This window comes from Adiantum capillus-veneris, chromosome 14 (assembly GCF_014529385.1).
Source record: "Adiantum capillus-veneris isolate H3 chromosome 14, ASM1452938v2, whole genome shotgun sequence".
In the NCBI taxonomy this organism is placed as follows: Eukaryota; Viridiplantae; Streptophyta; class Polypodiopsida; order Polypodiales; family Pteridaceae; genus Adiantum; species Adiantum capillus-veneris.
In genome coordinates, this window is record NC_140944.1 from 133,170,018 (window position 1) to 133,196,641 (window position 26,624).

General features: G+C 42.4%; 1 pseudogene; it reads right to left on the reverse strand.

The window, feature by feature from the left end:
• Positions 1–16,517: 16,517 nt before the first annotated feature.
• Positions 16,518–17,269, reverse strand: LOC147443161 (uncharacterized protein At2g39920-like; annotated as a pseudogene).
• Between the last annotated feature and the right edge of the window lie 9,355 nt (positions 17,270–26,624).

Below are 26,624 nucleotides of genomic sequence, written 5' to 3' on the forward strand. Positions count from 1 at the left end.
AGTGCGTAACGAGAAGAAAAGTTGAAATATGCCAGAAAAGTTCCATATAGAGTATGCAAAATCACCCCACAAGGTACCACTCGTGTGGAAACTCTGATGGAGTTGAAACCATTGGATTCCTCAATGGAAGTAAATTTAAAAGATACTATGATCCTTTCCCGGGGGATTCACCACTTATAATAAGGATACATCACCTGCGTGCACCAAATTTCCCTTTTTGATCCCTATATACGGGACCATCCTTTGTAAAATGCACCTTTCCTCCCCTTTATAACCCCCCTATTGTACACTCACGTGATACCATACGGTAAGACTTAGTGGATCCCCCGAGGATCCTTTAAGCCAAGAGGAGCTACATGCCATCCATTAAAAAAAGACAGCTAAGGAACAAACAAAATTGAAAAAGATACAAGCTCAAGCTGAGGCTCAGGAGCGACAGCAACGTATTAGACGCCAACGAGAGGCTAGCCTTGGAGTCACACATGAATTTCAAGCTGAACAGAGGATGATTGGTCGGACTCTGACACACCTCTACGATACCCTATTGAGTTAAATAGCACCTATGGGAAAGTGCTATATAATGCCTTATTGGACACGGGTGCTAAATTGAATCGAGCACGATCATCAACCCGAACATGTGTTTCTTGTCCATTATTGCCTCCTGTTTTTTTAGCATCCATGTTTGTCTGCTCTAACTGTGATTGGTAGCATAATATTCAGCACATTTGCTTACTATTAAACATTAGATTCAATATAATTTTATGTCATAGTCCCTTGTCTAGGTTTATGAATCAGGCAATTTGACTAAGCTAGGTTGACCAAGATAGGCGTTAGATATCTTGTCTTAATACCATGGGAAATGCCTTACTAATTGTCAATGGTTACTTTAGGTTCTTAATCTGATATAGGAAGCCTTGTGTACAATGTACTAGTGCTCTCTAGTGGGCTTAATCCCCCTTGACCTTTAGTTTAACTATTAGAAAGGGAGTTTACTATTGTGATGAGCCTGGGGAGGGTAACAGTGCAATATGACCCCCCAAAGTTATAAAATTAAAAGGCAATGAAAAAAAACAAACAAAAAACAAAAGTTTCAACAATGTAAAATCTTAATTTGGTACTTCACTCACATGTATTGCCTATGGTACTAAAGCCCTAGAGGTTCCCAGTGTGGGCGCTTTTCCTTGAGAAACAAAAAGCCCAAGGCATACAAAATAAGAACACATGTCAAAATGTGAAAAAACTTTGGGGAGTCAAACAAAGGGAATAATTCAGGTGATAATTTCATAAGCAATTCCATTTATTGTAGCTTAACTAGACGGTCTTTTGTGTATAGCCTCTAGTTAGCCCTCGAACATGAAATACTTTGCTCTCACGATTAAACAACTTAATTGACCAGAGAGAATTGAGAAGCTTGCCCATGGTATTAATAGTTGACCTCTAGTGCCTCTCAACCGTTAAATTAGCAACCCCAAACTTGTTTATTTTTTTACCTTTACAACTGCTTATGCGTTTAATTATATTATAGCTTAATGTTTACTGCTGACAAATTGTTCAATATTCTGTTACCAATTAATTTGTGTGTCCACGCACTGCATATGCCTTTTAATTATATATGGGATAAAATTACTGTGTCACTTTTGGTTGATTTTGTTGTGTTTGAAGAAAGCTCAAGACTACAAACTAAGATGCTCTTCCAACTCGACGAACTGGCTTCATCTCACTAGCTTCCAAGGACAGAATCTACATCAGGAAGGGGGGCATGTTAACCCTCATGGACACACTATCACCTTCGATGGACGCCTTATCATTTATTTAAGTCATGGATCGGGCTTGTCAGTCCAATAGGTGTGTAGGTGATCGCCGATGAGAGGCGTACCACCTATCCCACTTTTAGATGATTTTTACTATGACCGACCACTGTGGGCACCCATGTGTGAATGCATCAGACTCTTATAAAAGGTCCATTTTGACCAAAAATCCTCATTCTTTGAAGTGAATGGTAAGAAGTGCTCTTGCTCTACCTCTATCTCCTTCTCCTTTGTGTGCTCATGGGTGTGTGTGTCTGTGTGTGTATGCATGCTTAAGAGAGAGAGAGAGAGAGAGAGAGAGAGAGAGAGAGAGAGAGAGAGAGAGAGAGAGTGTGTGTGTGTGTGTGTAATCGAGTATTGTGGCGGCATCGGCTGTGGCAAGGCGGTTAAGCGTGGCGGCGGCGGCTGCTTCTTTTTTGTAGCACAGGATCCTTACGACGGAAGCATTGAGTGGTGAGTGACACACCATTTCCCCTTTGAGCTTGCTAGGACTGTCTAGTTGTGTGCTTGCAGCCATTCGTGGCTCGCACACGGTGTTTTGGCACATATACAAAAAATTCCATACACAAATTTGATATTTAAAGTCCAATCATACAATTTTCATTTGCAAAACATACAAGACTGCTATCTACAAAAGTGAACAGAATAAACTAGAATCTAGGCATCATCTCACTAAGCGGCCGTAAACAAACTTTTGAGTTGAGCTCTAACAAATACAAATGGTCACTCATATTCTACAAAGAGTCTTTCTTTGCTTGGGCGGTTGCTTCAAATAGTTTTTGTGCATTATATTGACAATCATGCTGCAACCAGTTTTCTTTTGCTTTTGCTTTTGCCAAGGCATGTGATAATGCTCTGAAAAATATATACCATTCACAGAGTTTCTTGATGCAGAAAGAAATTGCATAGGTGTCAGTGACTTTAGTGTATAGGCAGGCAGATTTTGGGTTACAAAGCTCGGGGGCCATCCATGGGCATAGGGCATGCTTCATTGAGTCTGAAATGTTGGTTGCTCACTTGTCAATGCCCACTCACAGTGCTAATCCCCAATCAATGATACCAACACGAGGCACACCTACCTTTGTGAAATCAGTCATGATGCTCCATGGGTGCAACTCACAGTGCATAATTCCTTTGCTATGTGCATATACCATGGTCTTCACTAGGGCATCCATAAAAGAAGGCGCCCACTCAAGCATATGCTTGCACATCTCCAACTCTTGCTATATGGGAGGGCCTCTAGGATCTTCCTTTTTGAGCCGGCAATATTTGGAAAATCTGTCCTTAGGTGGTGGAACACACTCTAACATGCCACCCAAATCCATTACATTAAAGCAAGGAAATATGAGGGACCATGGATCTTCATGTGTTTGTGCTATGCACCTTACGATGCCACTGTGAAACAATTACATACTTGCCTCTAGAGTGAAAAATTGGTGCTTCTCTCCTTTGAAGTCCTTCACCACATATCGCACTTTGGCTAGCAACCAAGTCACTCCTTCAATAGTGCACTCTGACACAACTTCGTAGCTTCCTTTGTTGAGCTTTCTACCACGCTTGATTTCCTTGAGTATGAGTTAAACACCTATGGCACACTGGGACATAAGGCGGGTGTGCACTAAATGCTCGTGGTCCACCCCCGCTTGTGCATCAGATCTTGACACTACCGCATCTTGAGAGGAGGCTGCAGAGAAAAAGATTGTTCTAGCTTTGTGAGTGTGGACATCTTACACATCAATAGTGTGCGCTCTTTTAGATTTTGATCTCTCTGCATGCCATACATTAGTCCAATGATGTAGCTTCACTGGATCCATATCTGCTCTGCTGCACCGACACCCAAGTCTCTTAAGCATTGTTTCATATTGCCCACAACACTATTCATCAACCTACGGATAGCCTTCAATTTGTAAGCTGAGAAGTGTGACCGAATCGCTTCAATTATGTTCTCTAAGAAACATTTTTTGCGTGTCTCACTCTCTAATGTGGAGGTGATCTCCTCCGTGGCCAAGGCACAGATACATGTGACCATGAGAGAGTTGATCTTTGTTTTTAACTCCTTCATTTCCATAGGATCAATCTATGCTATGAAACTAACGACCATTTTCGCAACCATCAAAATAGCTTGAAGAGTAGGGCATCATCCAATGGACTAACAACAACGCCAACCAAGTAGTAGAACCGATGCTGAGAGCAACATTGAACTAGGTTAAAATAATAGTGCATCATTCAATGGGACTAACGACAACTCTAGCTCAGTAGTAGAGATGGTACCGAGAGCAACAAATAACCTAAAAAGTATGGTATCATTCAATGAGACTAACAAAACCTCTAGCCCAATAGTAAAGTTGATGCCAAAAGCAACACTGGAATAGGCTAAAAAAACAGGGCATCATTCAATTAAACTAACGAGAACTCCAATCCAATAGTAGAGCTTATGCCGAAAGAAACATCAAATTAACCTAAAATCACGTATACATAAATCACACCCAAGACATAGAAAGCATCCTATTGGCTTGTACAACGACACTCCTAGTACAATAATAGAATTGATGCAGACGATAAAACTAATAGAAGTACCCATAAAACCAACCATGCTCAATAATGACAAAACAAAGTAGTTTAATCAATTTGCATGATGACATTGCCAATTCAAAGTAGAACCGGTGTCGGAAAGAGATTGATTAACTACTTATAGTTCATGAGTGACTATTGGTGTAGCATTTCACAACACTTCCGATTCAACAATAGGACCAATGCCGACGTAAAAGGCAAGATTAGCACACTTTTAAAATTAGAAAAAACATTCATAAAAACTTTGGAAGTGAAATTTATACCAAATTGATCACACCAAAAAAAACATGAAATTAAGGTAAGGATTATATTGTTAATTTATATCTAGCTTGTGAGGGTTTGGGAAGCTTGGCAAAGCTAAGGACAGGTTGGAATTTCTCAAGGCTAGAAAGCTTGGGAATTGTGAGGAGAAAGGGCCCCCTTATATAGTACCTAGAGGGCTTGTTGGGCTAGACGTTGGGCCCACCAAGGGCGCTATCCGTTGGACTGAGCAAGTACCTCGGCGAGCTAACTCGAAGCAAATCCAACTGGCCTGTCAGGTTCCTTCAGGTCACATTGTCATTTTTTGTGAATGTGAATTTATACTTTTGTCAATTAACAATGTGATCACAAAAAGAAAACCCTGTGATTACGTTAAAATCCTTGGTAGGGGGACCTCAAGCAACCTATATCACCGAAGGTGTTTCATATATACGAGAACACCCCAACTCAATAAAACCTAACATAGTGCCCTCCAAAGGTTGAATAGATTGAATGACTAGCCACAATCTGAGTAAGGGCTCTTTCGGAGCAAGTCTCAAAAACGATTGTGTAGCTGTCAAATCAAGCCAAAACAGGCTCCATGACTGCATAACAGGTACCATACAGTCTACTGCGGGCTGTGCTATATAGCACGTGTGGTCTTACTCAGTTTCTCCTCATTTCAAGAAACTTTCACATTAGGTGCATGCATTTTCCATGGCTGACAACAACACATGTGTTCAAGATGTTTGATATTTAGGACAGATTGGATGGGGACAATTACCCTATGTGGGCTTACATGATGCAACATGTACTTGTATCAAATGGATTTTGGAATGGAATTGATGTACGTCCTGGTACTATGGATGTGGGCGATGTTGAGGATGCTCCAGGTTTTGTTGCCAGGGTTACTTCTGTCATAGCTATTTTGCCTACGGCTAAGCAGGCTCGTTGGGATGTAAGAGATGTGCAGGTTCATGCATTGATTACATTGTTTGTGAAGCACACTATCACTCATCACATCCATTTAGCAAAATCTACAAAACAAGCTTGGGATATTCAAGCAAGTCTTTATGCAAGGCGCACTGAAGCTAAAATTGATTTGGTGCATAAAGAGCTGAATCGAAGATTATGCATGAGGAAGATGAAATGGACACTTTCTTACTAGTGTCAAGGATGTTAATGAGCAACTAATATATGCAGGAGAAGTCATTTCTGATAGTTCACTTGTGCAGACTGTTCTTGATGCTTTGCCAGATTCTTACCACACTTTTGCTAGTACTTATGACCCAAGGAAATCCTGAAGTTGTCAAGTTTGATGCATTATGCACATTGCTATTGCAAGAGCCACTTTCCAAAAAAAAAAAGGACTAGGCAGCGTGCAATTGAACATGCTTTTATTGCAGCTCAAAGAAAAGGTGGGAACATCAATGTAACCACTTCTTATGGTTCTGTTGCGACGAGTAGAAAAACTTATGTTCCTAATGCTTCTCCTAGCATCACTTTTTCTGGAAATTCTGGTGATAAGGGCAAAAAACAGATGCGTTGCCACTATTGTAAAGCTAATGATCACTTGATCAAGCAGTGTCCAAAATTGAAGGCACAAGAGGCTAAGAAGAAAGAGGTTGGATCCACTACAGGGTCCAATACAAGTGCAGTGATTGTAGAGTCTTCTATCAAAGGAGATTGTGATGTTGATGTTGATGCAAAACAGTCATTTAGTGCAGAGTGCACTTATGATCCTATTTGTGGATGACAAATGTAGAGTTCATGATCTCAGTTTTGGTGATGAAATTGTTGCATCTGGTCTTTTGTGTCGTGGGTTGTATAAGCTCACTTTGTATGACAAGTGTGGACAAAATTTTGCAAATGTAGTTGCAGATTCAAGGGCTATTTCAAATGCAAAACTGTGGCATGCATGTTTTGGGCATCTCAATTTTGCCAGTTTGCTACGTTTACAAAGGATGGGTTTGTTCGTGCTACATGCAGATTGCAACTTGTGCATAGTGATGTTTGTGGAACTCTATCCTTGGGAAATTACTTGTACTTCATGACTTTCATTGGTGACTACTCCAGGCATGCATGGGTATATCCATTAAAAGCTAAGTCCGAAGTGTTTACGTGCTTCAAGCAATTTCTTGCTATGGCTGAAAATGTCTCAAAATGTACTATGGGCACCCTCCGTTCCGATCAAGGGGGGGAGTATATGTCTCATGAATTTAATGCATTTCTGGCTAGTCATGGGATAAAATGCCAATGTGCAGCCAAAGTGTTTACGTGCTTCGAGCAATTTCCTGCTATGGCTGAAAATGTCTCAAAATGTACTATGGGCACCCTCCGTTCCGATCTAGGGGGGGAGTATATGTCTCATGAATTTAATGCATTTCTGGCTAGTCATGGGATAAAATGCCAATGTGCAGCGCTGTATACACCTCAACAAAACGGTGTTGTTGAGAGGAAAAAAAGGGCTCTTACAGAAATGGCACGATGTATGGTCAAGAGTCAAGCTTTACCACATTTGTCATGGCTTGAGGCTGTCATGTGTGCCACTTATTTACTCAACAAGTTTCCTACAAAAGAGTTAAAGTCTATGACTTCATATGAAGCATGGCATGATAGAAATCCATCTATTAAGCACATGCATGTTTTTGGTTGTTTGGCTTATGGTTTAGTGCCACAAGCACAACACAAAAAAATGGATGATAAGTATGTCAAATGTATTTTTGTTGGCTGTAATGCTGAAAGTAAAGGTTACAGGTTGTACCATCCGCAAACAAAGAGTATTTTGGTCTCACGTGATGTTGTGTTTGCGGAAGATTCTATTCAGTCTCTACTGTCATGTACTAGAGATAGTAATGTACGCTCACGAGATATTTAGGACAGTTTATTGCCTCTTTGAAAATGTTACAGATCAGCCTACTACTGATGCAGATGTACATGATGTACTTGATAAGGAAAGGGCTGAAATGAGCAGGCTAGAGGTATACCAAAATGGCTGGTGCACACTTGCGTGACAATAAATTGGATGTACCTTTGTCTAGTTGTACTCATTTAGGTTCTCACCATGCTTCTTATGCATCAAATTGTTATGCTTTGGCTATGTCTAGCTTATGTGATATAGAGGAACCTCTATATTTTGATGAAGCACAGAATTCAAAAAATTGGATGGCTGCCATGCAATCAGAATATGATGCACTTATAGAAAACGACACATGGACTTTATGTGATTTGCCTCCTGTCAAAAAGGCCATTGGTACAAAGTGGGTTTACAAGTTGAAACACAAGCCGGATGGTGAGGTTAATCGCCACCATAAGGCTCGACTTGTTGCAAAAGGCTATGTGCAATAGAAAGGCATAGATTATGAAGAAACATTTTCTCCCACTTCTCGTATGACTAATGTTTGTTTTCTATGTGTATTGGCAGCTCATTTTGGTTGGGATGTACATCAATCCGATTTTGTTACTACTTTCTTGAATGGTGAAATTTTTGAGAAAGTCTATGTAATGTAGCCTCGCGTTTTTGTCTATAAAGGACAAGAGGACAAATTGTGCAGACATAAGAAGGATTTGTATGGGTTGAAGCAATCTCCTCGTGCTTGATATGAGAAAGCTGACACTGTCAAATAAAGCTTTCGTAATAGTCCAATAGAAAGCGCATTGTATGTCAAGTGTGAGGACAATGTACTTCTCATTGTTTTTCTTTATGTGGATGATTTGCTGATCACTGGTCCGAGTGAGGCACATATTGCTGAATTTAAAGTTGATTTGAATGCTACTTTCTAGATGAAATATTTGGGGCTGTTGCATCATTACTTGGGCATACAGTTTAAGCAGTGTGATGGTGGTATAGCCTTGTGTCAGAAAAGTTACATAGAGACATTGCTATGTAAGTTTAGACTTGAGGATGGCAAACCTATTGATACTCCCATGGAAACATGTTTGAAATTGAGTCTACATGATGCTAGTGATCGTGCTGATGTCACTTTTTACCAAATTGTTGTTGGCTACCTCATTTATGTATGCAACTTGAGGCCGGATATTCAGTTTGCAGTCTAACAGGTCATCAGATTTATGCATAGCCCAGGGTCTAAGCATTGGCAGGAAATTAAGAGGATTTTTCGCTACTTGAGTGGCACTTTGTATCTTGGCTTGTTTTATCCCAAGGGGGGATTATTGCCGCCAGATATACATGCTTTTTTGGACTCATATTGGGCTGGTTGTTATGACACGCGAGTGTCCACAAGTGGTTTTTGTTTCATGCTTGGCAGTTCATGTATTTCATGGTTGAGCAAGAAGCAACCTACTGTGGCCACTTCCAGTTATGAGCCTGAGTAGAGAGCAGTCGTCACAGCTACGATTGAGTGTGTATGGCTCAGACGCCTTATGGCTGATTTTGGTGTTGGACAAGACATTGCCAACATCATCTATATTGACAGTTTGAGCGCATTGGCAGTTGCGAGGAACCCATTTTTTCATGCTTTCACAAAGCACATTGAGGTGCATTACCACTATGTCAGGGAGAGGCTCTCAACAAATAGAGAGATTAGCTTGGCTTATGTGCCAACATAGGACAACCTTGCATATCTTTTCACAAAGGTATTGTCTTGTGAGAAGTTTGAAGCTTTCCACAAAGCTTTGGGCTTGCTCCCCTTTGTGGACTGATCCTGTCTTTAGGGCATGGCACTTCCCTTTACTCTTCGTGCCAGCCCTTGTTCACCACATCACTCCCTGGGGAGATTTGTTACCATATACATGTGGTAGTGATGTGTGTGAACACACTAGGACCGCGTGGGGCTTTTTTCCCTCTTTAGGAGGGTTTTTCCCCCGTGCATTGAATATATGCCCATCACTCTAGGGCTTCTATCTTTCCATTGCATACTAAGTAATACACTCTTTGTTGTGTACCTTGAGCTTCCTTCATCTTCTCCAAGCTATGTGTGTTTCCCTACAACCCTAATTCCAACACCTGTGAGTGTAGGAGAACTACATATGGCATAACCAAATCTCTTTCAAGCCAAGAGACAACCATGCTCCACTAAAGCACAACTTGTATGCCTTTATATATGTGTCCCTATTTTTGTCTCTGACCGTAATGAGGCCGGAGAGTTATGCTCAATCTCTCTATGTGTAGTCATAACCAAAGAGCTACACCCTCACTATGTCAAAGTTGCGGATGTCAAAAGTGTTCAAAAGTCCAATCCGGAGAGAGTCTGATTCTCTCTCTCTCTCTCTCTCTCTCTCTCTCTCTCTCTCTCTCTCTCTCTCTCTCTCTCTCTCTCTCTCTCTCTCTCTCTCTCTCTCTTTCTCTCTCTCTCTCGTTGCACCATTGTGTGTGTCCTCCAGGCCTTCAATGTTGATGTTGAGATGAAGCTATCTCTTTCTCTCTCTTACTCAACTCAAATACACAATCTGTCCCGAGAAAGTAGCCTTTGTATTTTTTTTTTCAAACATACTTGCACTCCAAATCAACTTACAAGCTCTTCTACAAATTTGTAGAGCTTTGTTTAGACAGAAAAAGTTTTTGAATCCAATTTTTATAGCTCAAGTTATGAGTAAAAAATTGACCTACTATTGATCTGCCTTGAATTGAGCGACCCGCTTCTCTCTCTCTCTCTCTCTCTCTCTCTCTCTCTCTCTCTCTCTCTCTCTCTCTCTCTCTCTCTCTCTCTCTCTCTCTCTCTCTTTGAGTTGAGAAAAAGCTCAATCTCTCTCCCCTTATGGCTTGTGGCCTTGCCATCTTCATACGTAAGCTCTATGTGCCGAGGTCATAATGCATCCATATCCATGGAAGCTCCGAGCTTTGATCCATTGCCACCGATGTAGCCAATGTGAAGCTCACCAGGAAAAGGGAAATGATGTAGTCAAAAGGGCAGTGTCCCTATGAAATACACAAAAAAACCATGCTATGATCGATAAAATCAATAGATCTCCATACCTTGCATATCGTATATACACATAAACAAAGCTAGCACAATCTGAGATAGACAAAGAGCAAGAGAGTACAAAAATCATGTGTTGATGCACCTCCTAGAGCGAAGTGCTACACTGGCATGAAGAGAAAGGAGAGAAGAGAAGAGAGAAGAGAGAAGAGAGAAGAAGGACATAGACAGTGGGTGCAATCTCCCCCCGTGCAAGAGTGAGCATTTTCCTCTTACACGTATTTATTTTGAATGCTCAAAATGAATACAAACTATCTGCCCGGACATAAAATGGTCCTAGCTCATAAAGAGCACTTAAATAATGAAATGTCCATAAATGTGATATCCTTTCGTGTAGCCCATAGCTCACTCATGCTTTTACCACCTGTCATCTGGAATAAATAAATAATTTTCTATTTCCATTACATACTTCACCATTAGAAACCAACTATCCTCACTTGCAAAGATAAAATGCTGCAAACCATATTTGTAAAAAACAATGGTTAAAATTATGTGCGAAAATATCATGTAACAAAGTATCATCATACCAATAGAATAAGAAGTATGTGTCATATCCTCATGTATGAAGATGTCATTGGTGACACTCATTGGTCAATAATCAATTCTCATTAATTCCATAATCAATTCAATAATCAACACGTACAAACTGTTGTCGAACATCTCAAATCAGTTGAGCTTAATTGAATAGCTTGATAGCTTAATGATTAGTCATCACAATATAAATTCCGATCAATCCAAGAACAAGCCACAATGTTAGAATTGTTGGGGTATAGGCGTCTGTGCCTTGCCCGGCCGCCCAGAGTCTGGGCGCCCACTGACTTGTATACCTTATACATAGCATAAGTGTATAGGGGGCTGCTCACTCTTGGAGTCTCCCCACCCACATCGTGTCTGTCTCCTTCTCTCTCTCTCTCACTCTCCGTCTGTGGTGCTCCCCGATCCCCTTCAATTGGTATCAGAGCTATGGTGACCGCGGAGAGCACGACTTTGAGAGCTTCGAGGCGATAGCTCGCTCGCTCTCGACGGTGGAGTTCGATCGCGGAGTTTCACGGAGAGCGATTTTAGCTTGAGGAGCATTGTCTTTGGAGCTTAGGAGCTTGGTGTGGTCAAGCTTGGTCGAGGAGGCGGTTGCGGCTTCCTTGGTGAGAGGAGCTTTTGAGCTCAGTGGAGCTCGTTAGAGAAGTGCTCGGCGGAGGAGAGCTTGACATTCGAGTGTTTGGATGCTGTTGTGGCAGAGCTCTTGTGTTGGAGCTTGCATTGAGAGGACATTGCATCACGCAGAGTGGAGCAGGAGCAGGTTCAAGACTGTGTGCAGCTCGTTTTTGCCATTTTCGGGCTCTAAAACGCAGTTTTTTGCGTAGCTCCGTCATACAGAGTCAGATCTACATGATCCAGGAGTCTAGGTCAGGGTTTTGACACGCTCCGGACGCGATGGTGATGTCTATTTGCTGAAATTATGCTTTGAATTACAGCAGGTACAGCAGCAAGTTTATTTGTGCACTCTCGGGTCCCAAAAACACTGTTTTTGGCATAGCTTTCACACCCGGACTCGGATACATATGATCCAGGAGTCTACCTTGGGGTTTTGGCACGCTCCGGACGCGCTCGTCATATCAGAATTTTAAAATTCTGAATGCTGAATTTTCTGCAGCAGCAGTTGTTTATTGTGTGTCGAGGATTCCACACATGGTTTGCTCTCAGATGTGAGAGTGATATTTGCTGCAAGTTTCCTCACAGGTGGGAGGATACGATGTATGCCTTATGTGGTTTGATGCTCAGGGAGACTAATGTGATTGCATTTTGAGCTCGGCAATGTATGCCTCGAGCATGTTTTTTGGCAGTCACAGGTAGAGCAGATATTTGTGTACTAGATTTGCAGGTGTTTGCAATGATGTATGCAAAGTGTGGAGATTGGTGCATGCATTTGGAGTGCGGTTTGATGCGCTTTGGTTGCTCATGGTTTTGAGCGTGCAGTCAGTTTGGTTACTGGTTTTGTGGCCGTTTTACTGACGAAACTCTGGCGAAATTTTCCCAGGAGTTTTATGCGCATCATTTATGCGCTCTAGGTAGAGATTGCGGGTTGCACTCAACATTTGCGTGCGGTGTTCTCTGCAGGTGGGAGATTTGTGCGTGTGTATGCATCGATACCGCACAGTGTGGGCTTGGTGATTAGCTCACAGATTGCAGTGTGATACTAGAGCAGGCGAGGCTTGTATTGACATTGCGGGAGCTCTATTTTGGAGTGTGTCTCACAGGTTTTACATTGTGTTTCTGGCCATATTGGTAGACAGTTTCCAGGTGTTGTTGGTGAGGTGGTTTTGCTTTCTAGTTTGCTACATTGTGCTCATGGCAAAGACAGGTGATCGATCAGATTGTGACCTCTCACAGATGCGCGTGTTTGATGGGTCAGACTTTGCGGCATGGAGAGAGTGTATGCTTGATGCATTGACACAGCGAGGGTTGCATCGACCATTGAGTGGTGATGTAGGTAGACCTTCAAACATGTCTGACGATCAGTGGCAGGTGCTAGAGGAGATGGCACTATCTACGCTCTCTTTGCACCTTGCGGAATCTGTATATGCTCTTGTTATGTATGAGACTACTTCGAGAGCACTTTGGCGCAGATTACATGATATGTATGATAGATCTGAGTCATCACGGACTCGTGTGAGACATGTACATTCACGAGCACGCCGACAGATGACATGTTGGTATTGTGGTCATTCTGGACACGTTAGACGGCGCTGTTTTCGTCGTATGCGACATCGTAGGAGGCATGGCAGTCTCAGAGATGTATGTAGTGATGCCATGGACTCAGTTGCTTTGACAGTTGAGGCACATGTAGTGTCGGAGTATACTAGTGACGGGGATGTCACTTTTACCTCGAGCTATGCACGAGATGCTATACATGTGGATAGTGCACTCCCTTCGCAGTGGTTGCTAGACGCAGATGCTATGTTTCATGTCACGCCGCATCGTGCATGGTTTTGTAGCTATTCTAGCGGGATGCTTGGCAGTGTACGTTTGACCGATGGATCGGTGTATGCGATAGCAGGTGCAGGAGATGTGAGACTGTCATTACCGAGTGGTGCATCTTACTTGTTACGACATGTGCGCTATGTACCAGATTTGACAGTGAGTTTGATCTCGATTGGTCAGCTTAGAGATTGTGGATGTCAGATTTCTCTACGAGAGCGAGATTTTGTGATGCATTTGGGTTCGCTAGTGATTGCGAGAGGTGCCAGGAGTGGTACAGGTTACCCATTGCATGTCGATCACGGGAGAGACGGTGTTGTCTCTGTGATCACGCAGCCAGGTAGACAGCGAGAGAGCAGGCAAGTCTCTTTTGCTTGTGGGTTGCAGGATGCTTTGCATGGAGTGCAGAGTAGTGAGCTCGTTGTGCACACAGTTGAGGCACGACTTGAGTAGTCACACAGAGAGGTGACAGAGTCAGACATGCATGCTTTGCTAGTGACTGAGCAAAGCAGAGAGTCAGTTGTGCGAGATACTTCTATGCAAGATAGACAGGTAGAGCGGTCTTACTCTAGTGAGTCACGACAGGAGGACGTTGTGCAAGAGTCTATGCATACGGAGTTAGAGCATGAGAGCTCTAGTGAGTCACAGCAGATTGAGTGGTCATGTTTGCAGTGGATGATTGCAGAGGAGGCTGAGATGTCAGCGATTATGCAGTCATTCCTTTCTATGCTCGACAGTGAGCATGGGGATATAGTTGTGTAGGATATGTCTTCCAGCAGACACCTAGAGCAGCTGGTTTGCTCTGAGGTTGCACGACAGGTTGATGCATCTTTTGCGGACAGTCAGAAGATGCATGTGGCTGACACGCTGTCAGTCAGAGATGCCTATTGCCAGGGATATATATGTTGATGCATGCTCCGTAGAGCTAGCAGGGCCCGCTAGCATTGCATCGGCATTCGGTGGTCTCATGTATGAGATGTTGATCTTGAGACCGGATATCGTAGCTGCAGTGGGAGCATTTGCAGTTGGGGTTGTCAGTCGTTTGTTGACTGATGATGGCATAGTGCACGAGGGAGATATGCAGGTATTGTGTACATACTTGCAGTACGTGTGGGGGACGTCTGGTGGTGTATGGACTTACACGGGAGCAGGACAGCCGAATGCACACGATCACAGCCAGCCAGTGGGCATCGGTTGAGAGCGGTTTTCTCTCGTCTTTTGTAGTCTTTAGACTATGTTCTCTTGCTTAAAGGCACAGTCGCCTTTAAGTGGGAGGTTGTTGGGGTATAGGCGTCTGTGCCTTGCCCGGCCGCCCAGAGTCTGGGCGCCCACTGACTTGTATACCTTATACATAGCATAAGTGTATAGGGGGCTGCTCACTCTTGGAGTCTCCCCACCCACATCGTGTCTGTCTCCTTCTCTCTCTCTCTCACTCTCCGTCTGTGGTGCTCCCCGATCCCCTTCAAGAATCAAATGACTTCATAGCTCATACAATAATGTAAATAAATAAAAGAGGCATGCTGTTTAGAACAATGTCTAATGTAGTCTATGTTGTTGCAAAATTGCTTGAGTGTAGCATGTAAGTATCTCTATAAAGAGAGTAAATTCAAAAAGAAGTAAAGAGAATATTTGTCATGCGAGTATATTGAAGTGGGGGATTAGTGTATAAGAATGTTGTAAGAGGTGTTGCAAACTTTAGAGATGTTAAGATAAACAAAGAAGTAGAATAAGCATTAGTATGTACAGTATAAATGGTATCAGATCCTACAGATACAAAAAGAGAGCTCACTCATCAAAGAAATTGAAAGCGCTTTAGAAACCATTGAGAGAATACGTACCCAAAGGTGCTTCAAAAAATGGGCTAGTAGTCAAACTGTCCATTTCTCTCCAATTGTGCTTGTCCTTGATGGTATGTACGCATTAAGCTCAAAAGGGTAGGCATGCCAAATTATGTTCTACATAGCTCTTGTGAATCGTCATATGCTAAACAAGTTCTTATAAATGAAAGTGGGCAGCAAAATCATCATTTGGCTCATGTCATTTATAATAGTTAAATGGTTTATCATAATGTACTTTAATTAATTAAAATATTTATTTATTTATTTTTGTAAACAAAACAAAATTACGGGTGCTTACGGCTTTTAATGTAATCAAAAACGCAAAAAATATAAGTGAGTCATTTAAATCTGATAAAAAGAATGAAATTTAAGCCCCACAAATATATTTTTATAATATCAACTTATGAAGGAGTCGTGCAAAAACTATGCAGTGTAGGTCAACATCAATTTGGAACTACAAGAAAGGTTACACAATCGTATTTGAAGATATGATCAATTAGAAGTCTTCAAGTTAAAAGCATAAACCAAATATAAATATAATAATTGACAAGGTTGCTATAAGGAGCGAAAGAGTCTTTCATGACGTGTTGTATACTTGTTTAAAAACAATCACAATCATCACACTACATAGGTAGGGTATGCGAGGTACTTTTTATTATTTTCCATTCCCAGTATACATCAATTCATCTAATTTTTGAAGTCTTGCTCAAAGCTTCTATGCAGCTAATGGACTTTGACTTTAAATTTAGATATCTAAGTGTCTTCATCTAGATGCCATTCTTGTTTAGCATGATTAGGAACATTGTTTGCCAAGGATAAGATATAAAGAGAATAGTGTTTCTATCAAAAAGAAAATACACAAGCAAGATGCTATATATATGATCATTCAATTCAAAGTTTTGTCTATTACAACAATATTTTCAGTGAGATGGGAAGCAAGTCAAGCTCCCAGAGTCCGAAGCTTAGGTGACAAGGTGTCTAGATTTTCATCGTGCTACTTCACTACAAATATTGGTTAGTGACAAGGGTTAGGATGAGCACTTAGGGAGCCCATTGTTTCTAAGCATGAGGCATGGACAATTGTCAAAAGTCAAGAGCACCAAGGGCATGCGAGTGTAGTAAAGGAGCTATATGGGGCTATTTTGTCAACATCCATAACTACTTCTTTTTTTCTTATGATGTTGCACACTCAGGGTATTTAGGTATCTTTGAGTTGAACTAGTAGAAACCTCTTTGTCTTTTAAATATTGCCCTCCATGAACAATATCAAGCATATAATCTTCACATAGCAAAGGAGCCACCCGATCTTCAACATTATTAAGCTCTACATTCAAGCAGAAGCTGGTGCAAAAATCAAAATCAAGTTTCTTTTGAAAGGTCATGCAAGAGCGACCATTGCAAGAAGATAACAATACATTAGGGGTAATGATTATTGCCACAAGAACGATGCCTACTATGACAATAGACGATACAATAATCATCAAAGCTAATGAAGAAAGAAAACCCCCAGATCCATCCCTAAGACCAAACCTGCTTCCAAACATGCTTCCATATTGACTGTCATATCCTGACTCAGCATTGCTTAGAAAGTTCTACAAGGAGAAGTTGTTCTGATCAAATTTGAAGGAGGAGGCGATGGTAGGGTGGAGGGTTTGAGAGGCTCATCATCACGCTCCTTGTCAATAGAGCAGACGCCATTGCCATAGCTTCACAATGCACTACCAAGATTGCAGCATAAGCTCAGAAAAAAAATCTCACTTTGCCTACACCATCAGAGCATTTTGTTTAAAATACTAGTCTCTACGATTAGACCTAATTATGCACAACTGTGATGGGCAAGATGGTCTACACGGATGAGGACTCGTGCACAAGTACAAACCACTAGCATAAAACCCATCTAAATTTTGAGTTATGGTTCTCCCCAAGAAGCTGTTTTTGACCTAGAATGTTGCAGTGGTGCGGCCCGAAGCATGGCTCAATCTATATGTAAGCCCCTCTAGCTATTATGCAATAGAATTCCATTTGTGAGGATCATGTTGCACGACGAGTTGCCCAAGCTTGTCGTACTCTAATGGCCTTTAATGACCCCTTGTGTACTATGCCACCGAGAGGATCATTTGACCACCTATAAAGCAGCTATTGTGAGGTTGCTGATCATATTTTGTGTGTGTGTGTGTGTGTGTGTGTGTGTGTGTGTGTGAGAGAGAGAGAGAGAGAGAGAGAGAGAGAGAGATTGGCAAGCTTTAATGCCATTACATGAGGGTGGTGAAGGAGTACGAGCGGAAGTGTGACGCGAGAGAGAGTGCAAGAAGAAGAGCACGACGATATGGTGAACTCGCTCTACTGTAATGTGTAGAGCATAGTGAGTTCTTATTAGGTTTTAACAAAAGAATATGTGTACATACCTGGCGGCCCGCCCACTTACCTGGGCGACCACATTGGGATTTATACCCCAACAACCTCCCACTTAAAGTCCAATGTGGTACTTTAAGTGTCAGAGAAGCTACTATACAAGCTAATATACAAGAGATGTAGAGGAGTGATGTACTACCCTACACCTAACTGCTTGCGAAAATGCAGAAAGCTCTCTGAGGGAAGTCTTTTTGTAAGTAGATCAGCAGGATTTTCTGTGGTGTGAACTTTGACAAGCTGAAGGTTCTTATCCTCGAGCATTTCCCTGATGAAATGATACTTCACATCCACATGCTTTGTCTTTGAGTGATAAACTCGATTGGGAGCCAATTGTATAGCACTTTGACTATCACAATATAACACAAGCATCTCTTCTTTGATTCCCAAATCTGTTACTAGTCGATTAAGCCAAATTGATTCTTTGCATGCCTTTGATGCTGCAACATATTCAGCCTCTGTAGTAGACTGAGTAACACAATCTTGTAATCTAGAACGCCATGATACTGCTCCACCAGCCAATATAAAGACATACCCTGACGTAGACCTTCGGTTGTCTAAGTCACCTGCATAATCCGAGTCTGTAAAACCCTTTACACTTAGCTCCTGACTCCCATAGCATATACGCATACTCTTTGTAGCTTTCAGGTATCTCAATATTCCTTTCACTGCCTCCCAATGTTTCTTGCCTGGGTTGACATGTATCGACTTACTACTACCACTGCAAATGCAATGTCTGGGCGAGTAACAATCATTGCATACATCAAACTACCCACTGCAGACGCATATGGAATCTTATCCGTTTCAGCATGTTCTTCCTCAGACACGGGACAATCTTGTTTGATAAGTTTCACATATGGTGGCAATGGAACACTCAATGCCTTTCCCTTCTCCATATTGAAACGGTGCAAAACCCTGTCAATATACTCTGTTTGAGATAACCAAATCAACTTCTTTGATCTGTCTCTCTCAATGCGCATACCAAGTATATGACTTGCCTCACCCATGTCTTTCATGTCAAACGATTTTGCCATCTTTGACTTCAAAGCTGAAATTTCTTCCAAGTGCTTGCCAGCAATCAACATGTCATCCACATACAAAATAAGGATCAGCCAACTGCCATCCTTAGCCTTCTTTGTATATAGACAATGATCGAACTCACTACGTTTGTAGCCTTGAGAAAGCATAAACTTGTGGAACTTATGGTACCATGCCCTTGGTGATTGTTTTAAGCCATAAAGACTCTTTAACAACTGGCATACCAAATCTTCCTTGCCTTTCTCAACAAACCCTTCTGGCTGCTGCATGTAAATTTCCACATCTAAATCACCATGCAAGAACGCTATCTTGACATCCATTTGGTGCAACACCAAATCTAATATGGCAACCAATGCAAGAAAGCATCTCAATGTAGTCATCTTGACCACCGGAGAGAAGACTTCATCAAAGTCAATGCCTTGTTCTTGCTTAAAGCCCTTGGCAACAAGCCTTGCTTTGTACTTTGGCTGACTATCATGAGCGGTGATCTTATACCTGTAAACCCATTTACAAGGTAGATCCTTTTTGCCCTGTGGTAATTTAACTAGCTTCCATGTCTGGTTTTTATGCAGAGCTGTCATCTCTGACTGCATGGCCAATTGCCAATTCCCGGAGTCCTTTATTTGCACTGCTTCCTTGTAACATGAAGGCTCATTGCAATCAGTCAACATGACATAGTTCATAGATGGAACAAACCTATCAGGAGGTCGCGTGATACGTCCAGATCTACGCAAAATAGGTGGCTCAGGCTCAGCCACAACCCGTGGTTCCACTCTATCATGTCCTCGCTCCTCTTGAGCCCTAACATTTTGTCTTGCACGTGCAGGTCCATCTTCTTGGGAAGACAACTCTTCTAATCTCCTCAACCCTCTCTGGTTTAGAATGATATTTGGCTTCATTAAAGTGAACATCATTGCTGCGGATAACCTTTCTGGATTCGGGGTCCCAAAGTCTGTACCCCATCTCACCAAAATTACCATAGCCTAGAAAGATGCACTTTCTACTCTTTGGCTCAAGTTTGTTCCTAAATTCCTTTGGAACATGAGTATATGCCTCACAACCAAAGACTCTAAGATGCTTGTATGAGGGCATTTTGCCTGACCATACCATCTCTGCCACTGAATCCTTCTGCAAAACCTTGCTAGGAGATCTATTTATAAGATGAACAACTGTTGATACAGCTTCAGCCCAAAACCCATTTGGCAGTTGCGCATTAGACAACATACTTCTGACCTTCTCTTGTATGGTCCTATTCATCCTCTCAGCAACACCATTTTGAGGAGGATTGTAAGGAATAGTAAGTTCATGTTTTATACCTTTTGACTCACAAAAGTCCTGAAAGGCCTTTGAAACATACTCTCCACCATTGTCAGTGCGTAAGCATTTAAGCTTCTTGCCACTCTGATTCTCCACAAGTGTCACAAACTTCTTGAAAACACTAAACGCTTCATCCTTGTGCTTGAGAAAGTAAACCCATACTTTCCTCGTGTAATCATCTATAAATGTCATAAAGTAAGAAGCTCCCCCTAGAGATAGGTTAGGCATAGGTCCACACAAATCACTATGAACAAGTGCCAACTGTGTATCTCTTCTACTGCTTCTATGCTTATGTGGCTGTTGTGTTTGCTTACCATACAGACAATGTTCACAGAATTCAAAATCATTAAATGACAAGCCAGGCAAATAACCAGAACGAGACAAGATTTCCATTCCCTTCTTGGACATATGTCCTAACCGTCTATGCCACAAAGAAACGTTCGGCTGCTCGATTACATTGATTACATTTTTAGAGACATTTGATACATAAATCATGTAAAGTCCTCTAGACTTTTCTCCATGTGCTACTGTCATAGAACCCTTGGATATCTTCCACATGTTCTGTCCAAAAGTGGTGACGTAGCCAGCATCATCAAGTAAACCAGTGCTGATCAAGCTCTTTGTAATTGCGAGAACATGTCTCACAATCTTCAGCGTGAAAGAAGAGCCATTCTGAAACTTCAATTGAACATCTCCAACACCTAAGATCTCACATGTCTGCCCATTGCCTAGCCGAACATGATCTTTAGTGGTCACATAAGAGGTAAACCACTCCTTGTTTGGAGACACATGAAGTGATGCCCCTGAGTCTATAATCCAGTCACTCAGTGCATTTCCATTAGATGCTGTAAGAAGAGCTGAGTCCATTGTATTCTTTAAGAAGTAGATGTCTCCTGACACTAGACTGTCATCCTCTGCAACAGTGTTTGTCACATTTATTTCTTAAATCTTCACTGAGGACTTGTTCTTCTCACCATGGTCTTCAGCTTTCTCTTTGCCTTTTTCTGCTTTCCATTCTCTGCAGTCTCTTTTCATGTGACCCTTCTTGCCACAATGGTAGCATTCTATGTCACTCTTGCCTTTAGCACTGCGGGACTTGCTACGAGACTGATCCCTCTTTCCACCTTTGTACTTTTCTTTGGTCCTTCCTCTGACAACTAAGGCTGTTCCTTTGCCTTTGTCCATTGTCTTTCTGTTGGTTTCTTCAGTAAGTAGACTACCTTCTACACCTGCTATGGTCAAACCATCTGGAGGTGCAGAATTACTCAAAGCTGTGCAAAAAGTGTCCCAACTTTCCGGCAATGTGATCAACAGGAACATAGCTCTAACAGGTTCATCAAACTTGACACCTTGAGCTGACAACTGACTATAGATTGTGTTGAATTCATTCAGATGATTGGACATAGGTGTCCCTTCTTTCATCTTCAAGTCAACAAGCTTCTTAAGCCAGTATACCTGTGAAGCTGCACTCTGCTTCTCATAAAGATCACTCAGCTTTAACCATGCTTGATAAGCCGACATCTCGTCTGCTACATTGAAGTAAACGCTTTCTGCCAAAGTTAGCATAATGGTAGAAAGTGCCAATTCATCCATTTCGCTCCATTCATCTTCGTCCATATCTTCTGGTTTTATCCCCTTGAGCTTTATAGGTTTTATCTGCTTCTTTTGTACCAACACGTGCCAAATCTGCTTCTTCCACAATGGGAAATTGGTTCCATCCAGCTTCTTGATATTATAAAGAGCAGTGTCTTGTGATCCAGCCATAACTACGCTTCATTGTAGTTTACTTTCCTGGGAAAAATTCGACAGAGTTTCCCCTGTAAACTGTCCTCTGAACCAATATCAACCTGTCAAATGAACCAAGAAAGCTTCAGATTCTGCAAAAATTTCGGCAGAGTCTCCTTTGTAAAATGGCTATGGTGTACTCAAAAATAGACCAAAAACAGCTCAAAATACCACTGCCTCTCTAACACTATAAGTTGTGGGTAAACCTGTCCTGCACCTGTATTGTCTCTCACGGTCCTGTCACTCTCCTGTAAGCATAGACTGCGACAATGCCTCAACGGAAGTAAAGCAAAGATGCAATCCCAACTGTCTAACTCACAGTCAATACATCCTAGCTGCCTATCTAAGGGTGCTCGAGGGATCGCTCCAAGACCTGTATCACCGAAAAGATCTCAACATTCGAGAATCCCGTAGCTCAATAAAACCTCACTCGACCCTCAACAAAGGCTGCAGTAAATCTGACAGTACATAGACTTCCCACAAAGTCATACATCCACAAATTTCCCATTGTATGCTGTAACCGCTGCGGTGGTTGTTTGCTGTGTGACTCACAGCCAGCAAACCCTCAACGGACATACATCATCTCTGACAATACATCCCATGTGGAAGTACCTGCAATGTCAGGATGAAATCTGGAATATCAAGCAGCAAACACAAGCTACTTGATGAACTAGTGGATGTCGCCTACAGTCTGTGTGTAGGTGCGCCCGTGTTGTATGTGACACGCCTCCAAGAACTGTAAGCCGTCCTTCGTTGTGTAGATAGCCACAAATCAGCACTCTGGAAGTGCAGATATCCTCAACACTTGCGGTCGTAGGCCGAAACCCCAAATTTCCAGAGTCGGATCTGCACCCGCCAAGCTCACGTAGTCGAAAATGGCCTGCGTAGATCTTTGTCGAAGCCGAACGGTGGCCGAGATGACCTCATAATGAAATTCTGAGAACACTGAGTCCTTCGGGCACACCCACAGGAATTGGGGCCGTGTCTTCGCCTGTCGAATCTCACTCCAATCTAAGCAGGTGACTCTGGCTACCTGCAAATGCTACCCCGAGCCTTGATATGAGCTCTGATACCAGTTGAAGGAGTACGAGCGGAGTGCGACGCGAGAGAGAGTGCGAGAAGAAGAGCACGACGATATGGTGAACTCGCTCTACTGCAATGTGTAGAACATAGTGAGTTCTTATTAGGTTTTAACAAAAGAATATGTGTACATACCTGGTGGCCCGCCCACTTACCTGGGCGACCACATTGGGCTTTATACCCCAACAGGTGGTTTAAGTAGTGGATATGAACGATTGGATATTCATCAACCACAAACTTTGGGGAAAAAAAGTGTGTGGGTGGAGAGCGAGGGAGAGAGAAAAAAAGCATTGGGATGACTAGCTGAGAGAGAGAGAGAGAGAGAGAGAGAGAGATTTATCATTTGCAGAGGTCAGATATTACCTATGGGACCAAAACAAAACAGTATATCAATTCCTTTGAGTGAGAGCATGGGATACATATCAGTTAAGGTCTAAGGGACCTTCAATAGGGAAAAATAGAAAGAAAATTGAAAACTAAGGTGGTCAAGTGATGGGGAAGCCAATCTAGGAGTTCAAAACTCTTGGATGATCGCTTTGCCACCTTGGTAGACCGCCCATTTTCCTTGTTTGCGGGCTTCGTGTACTTTCTTGAGCTCATTTGCCTGGAATTTGAGTTGATTGGTGGTCAATGACTCTGCGATCCAAAACTTGGTTCCCTTGAGGATAAGGGATTGGCATAATAGCTTCATTCGCTCCTCCTTTCCCTTGAAGGTGATGATGCACTGATTAGGTGGTATGTGTCTGTTCATATTGTTTATCCAAAAGATTGTGGTGGGCTCAATGGTGATTGGGTTGAGGATGTCATTGAGCTTGGTGATCACATCTTCTAGTGTGTCCTCATCGATGCACCATGGTGACATAAGTCCTCCGATTCTCACTTTGAGGCCAAGAGATTCTCGTAGTTGGCGTTCCTAAAGGGCTACCTGTATTTCGATGTTGATCTTCTTCATGATGCCAGGTGTTACCTCGTGGAATTTCTTTTGAACAACTGTGACAGACTCGATGAGGGTGGCTTCAACCTCGCATGCTTTTGTGAGTAGAGTTTGATTGGTTTGACTCTCTACTTCCTTGACACTCTCGAGCTTGTGTAGCTGCTGTTTGAGGGTTTCATTTTCCTCTATGAGAAATTGAATTTGGGCCTCAAGAGCCACGAGTCTTGCTTCTTGGCGAGTGGAGGGGTCCTTTTGGGGGGGGGCGGGGGGGGGGGGGGGGGGGGGGGGGGGGGGGGGGGGGCACGGTGAGGAAACTCCGTGGGCGAGATGCCGGTGTATCAAAGGTGGACATTATGCCTGTACACTATGTTGTGGAGCTTGTTGCAGCTTGTGAGAGAGCAAGAGAGAGAAGTAGTCTGGTTTTTATTTTGGGGAGACTCTCGAAGTCATAGAGCCTTAAGAAAACTTTTTAGTTTTGGCTTCTATGCAGGGTTCAATGAACGAGGTCAAGGCGTTTTTGTTCACTCTATAGAGAAGAGATGTGCAGGAAGGTAGGGCGTGTAAGCTGGTGAAGATGGGCAAGGTAGGGCCTGTCTATAGCGGGCAAGAACAGGGCATGTCTATAGCGGGTAGGAGTACATGGATTTGGCTAGGTCCCAGGGCGGGGCTGTGTGTTAACGCCCCTCCACAGGGCTACCCTCACCCAGGGGGAGACAAGGTTGAAGATGGAGAAACCCTAGGGTTCGAGGAAGACAAACAGACGTCGTGCTGGGGGGAGAGAGAGAGAGAGAGAGAGAGAGAGAGAGAGAGAGAGAGAGAGAGAGAGAGAGAGAGAGAGAGAGAGAGAGAGAGAGAGAGAGAGAGAGAGAGAGAGAGAGAGAGAGAGAGAGAGAGAGAGAGAGAGAGAGAGAGAGAGAGATTTTATTATCATCCTTGAAGGAGCTTCAAATGTCAAATATGATTTATGGGACCAAAAAATCTGGTGATAAGAGTCGCAATGGAGAGCCCACACTGTGGTTGAGAGAGGAATGTGTGTAGGTCTAAGTCATGTGGCTATAAATGTGAGGGAAGCAAGTTTAGATGTGACGAAAAGCTGATCACTCTAGTAGTGTGTGGTACTCAGACTCTTGAACTTGCAATAAGCATAATGTGCACAATCTATTTGCTTCTTCTCCATTGCTCAAACGCCTTGTCTTGCATCGAAGGGAGTGGGAGCAAAGCCGAATGGCTGCGATAGTGCATATCATTGACAAAGGGATAGGCTGACGCATTTAAGGGTGGATACAATTTCCTCTTTCAACAAAGAGCATGGTTTTGTAGTTGGGGGCAATATGGGTGGTGTAATCTATGAAGCGTGACGCACAGGATTCCTCCAAAGCTGTAACACATTTGCGTTGTAGAAAAGCTTCATTCACTTGGGACTCAATTGAGGCATCATGTAGCAAGTGTAATGCCTCCCATCTGCTAAACCACTTCTTTATTTCTTCCATCCATCCCATGCTCAAGATCTTGCTTTTATGTGTCTTTTGAACTTTTTTGCTTGCTTCCCATGCAAGTGGAAGGAGTCGATGTGAGGGGTTTTGACGCATCCTCATCATGCACTTCACAACCCTTTCAATGGCCATAACTTCAATTGGAAGAGATCCCGACTCAAGAAATAGGAGCATATATGGTGTTTGTGTCTTAACTTTGAGAAAGTTTGTAAGAAAACGCTTTTGGACATTCCCAAACTCTTTCCAAGTAGACTTTCATATGCTCCCGCCCCACACTTCAACTCCATAAAGAAGAACCGATATCACCGATGTGTCGATAAGGCTCTTCTTGAGAATCCAACACTTGATGTTTCCCGCATTGCACATGTTATAAAATGCATAGTATGCTCTCTTTCCCACTTCTAAACGACGCACATCACATTCATGCCGCTTGTGATTGTCCAAAACCTCAATGCCAAGGTACTTAAAGCTCTCACGACAACTTCAAGTGTCTCATTGTAGTACACAATGCATGGCTTCTCCTTATGGTTGGTTTTCACAAGCATAAACTTTGTTTTGGATTCATTCACAATCAACTCACTATGCAAGCAAAAGTTCTCAAGAACAATAATAAGCTTTTGTGCATCCTCTGAAAGGTGTTCTAGAAGCATTACATCATCCGCATACAACAAAACTATGATTACCGTATTGCAAATAGTGACCTCTTTAATGCCTTCTTCTTGCATAAAGTCAAGTACCCTTTGTTCCAATTGATCGATGCTTAAACCAAATAAAGTTGGTGACAACGGACATCCTTGTTTAACCCCAATTGTGCTTGCAAATTTTTTTGAAATTCCTCTTTCCATGCACAATTGACACATCACCTTCTCATAGATTCGAGAAATCGCAAGCATAAACTCACGTGGCATTTGGAGTTCTTTCATCCTTCTCTGAAAATTGTTACATGGAATCATATCAAAGGCTTCCACAAAGCAACAATATAATCGCTTTTCTTTCAACGGAATTTCTTCCATGAGAACACGAAGAGTGACAATGTGCTATGGCATCGACAAAAACCCGCTTGTCCTTTTGTTGCTTGCCATTCTCTTCTGGCCAATCACTCATTTTTATCTCCATTATGCACCCAAACAACTTTGCCATAAGAAACCCAATCATTATAGTTTGATAGTTATTTACATTCTTTACATCCTCTCCTT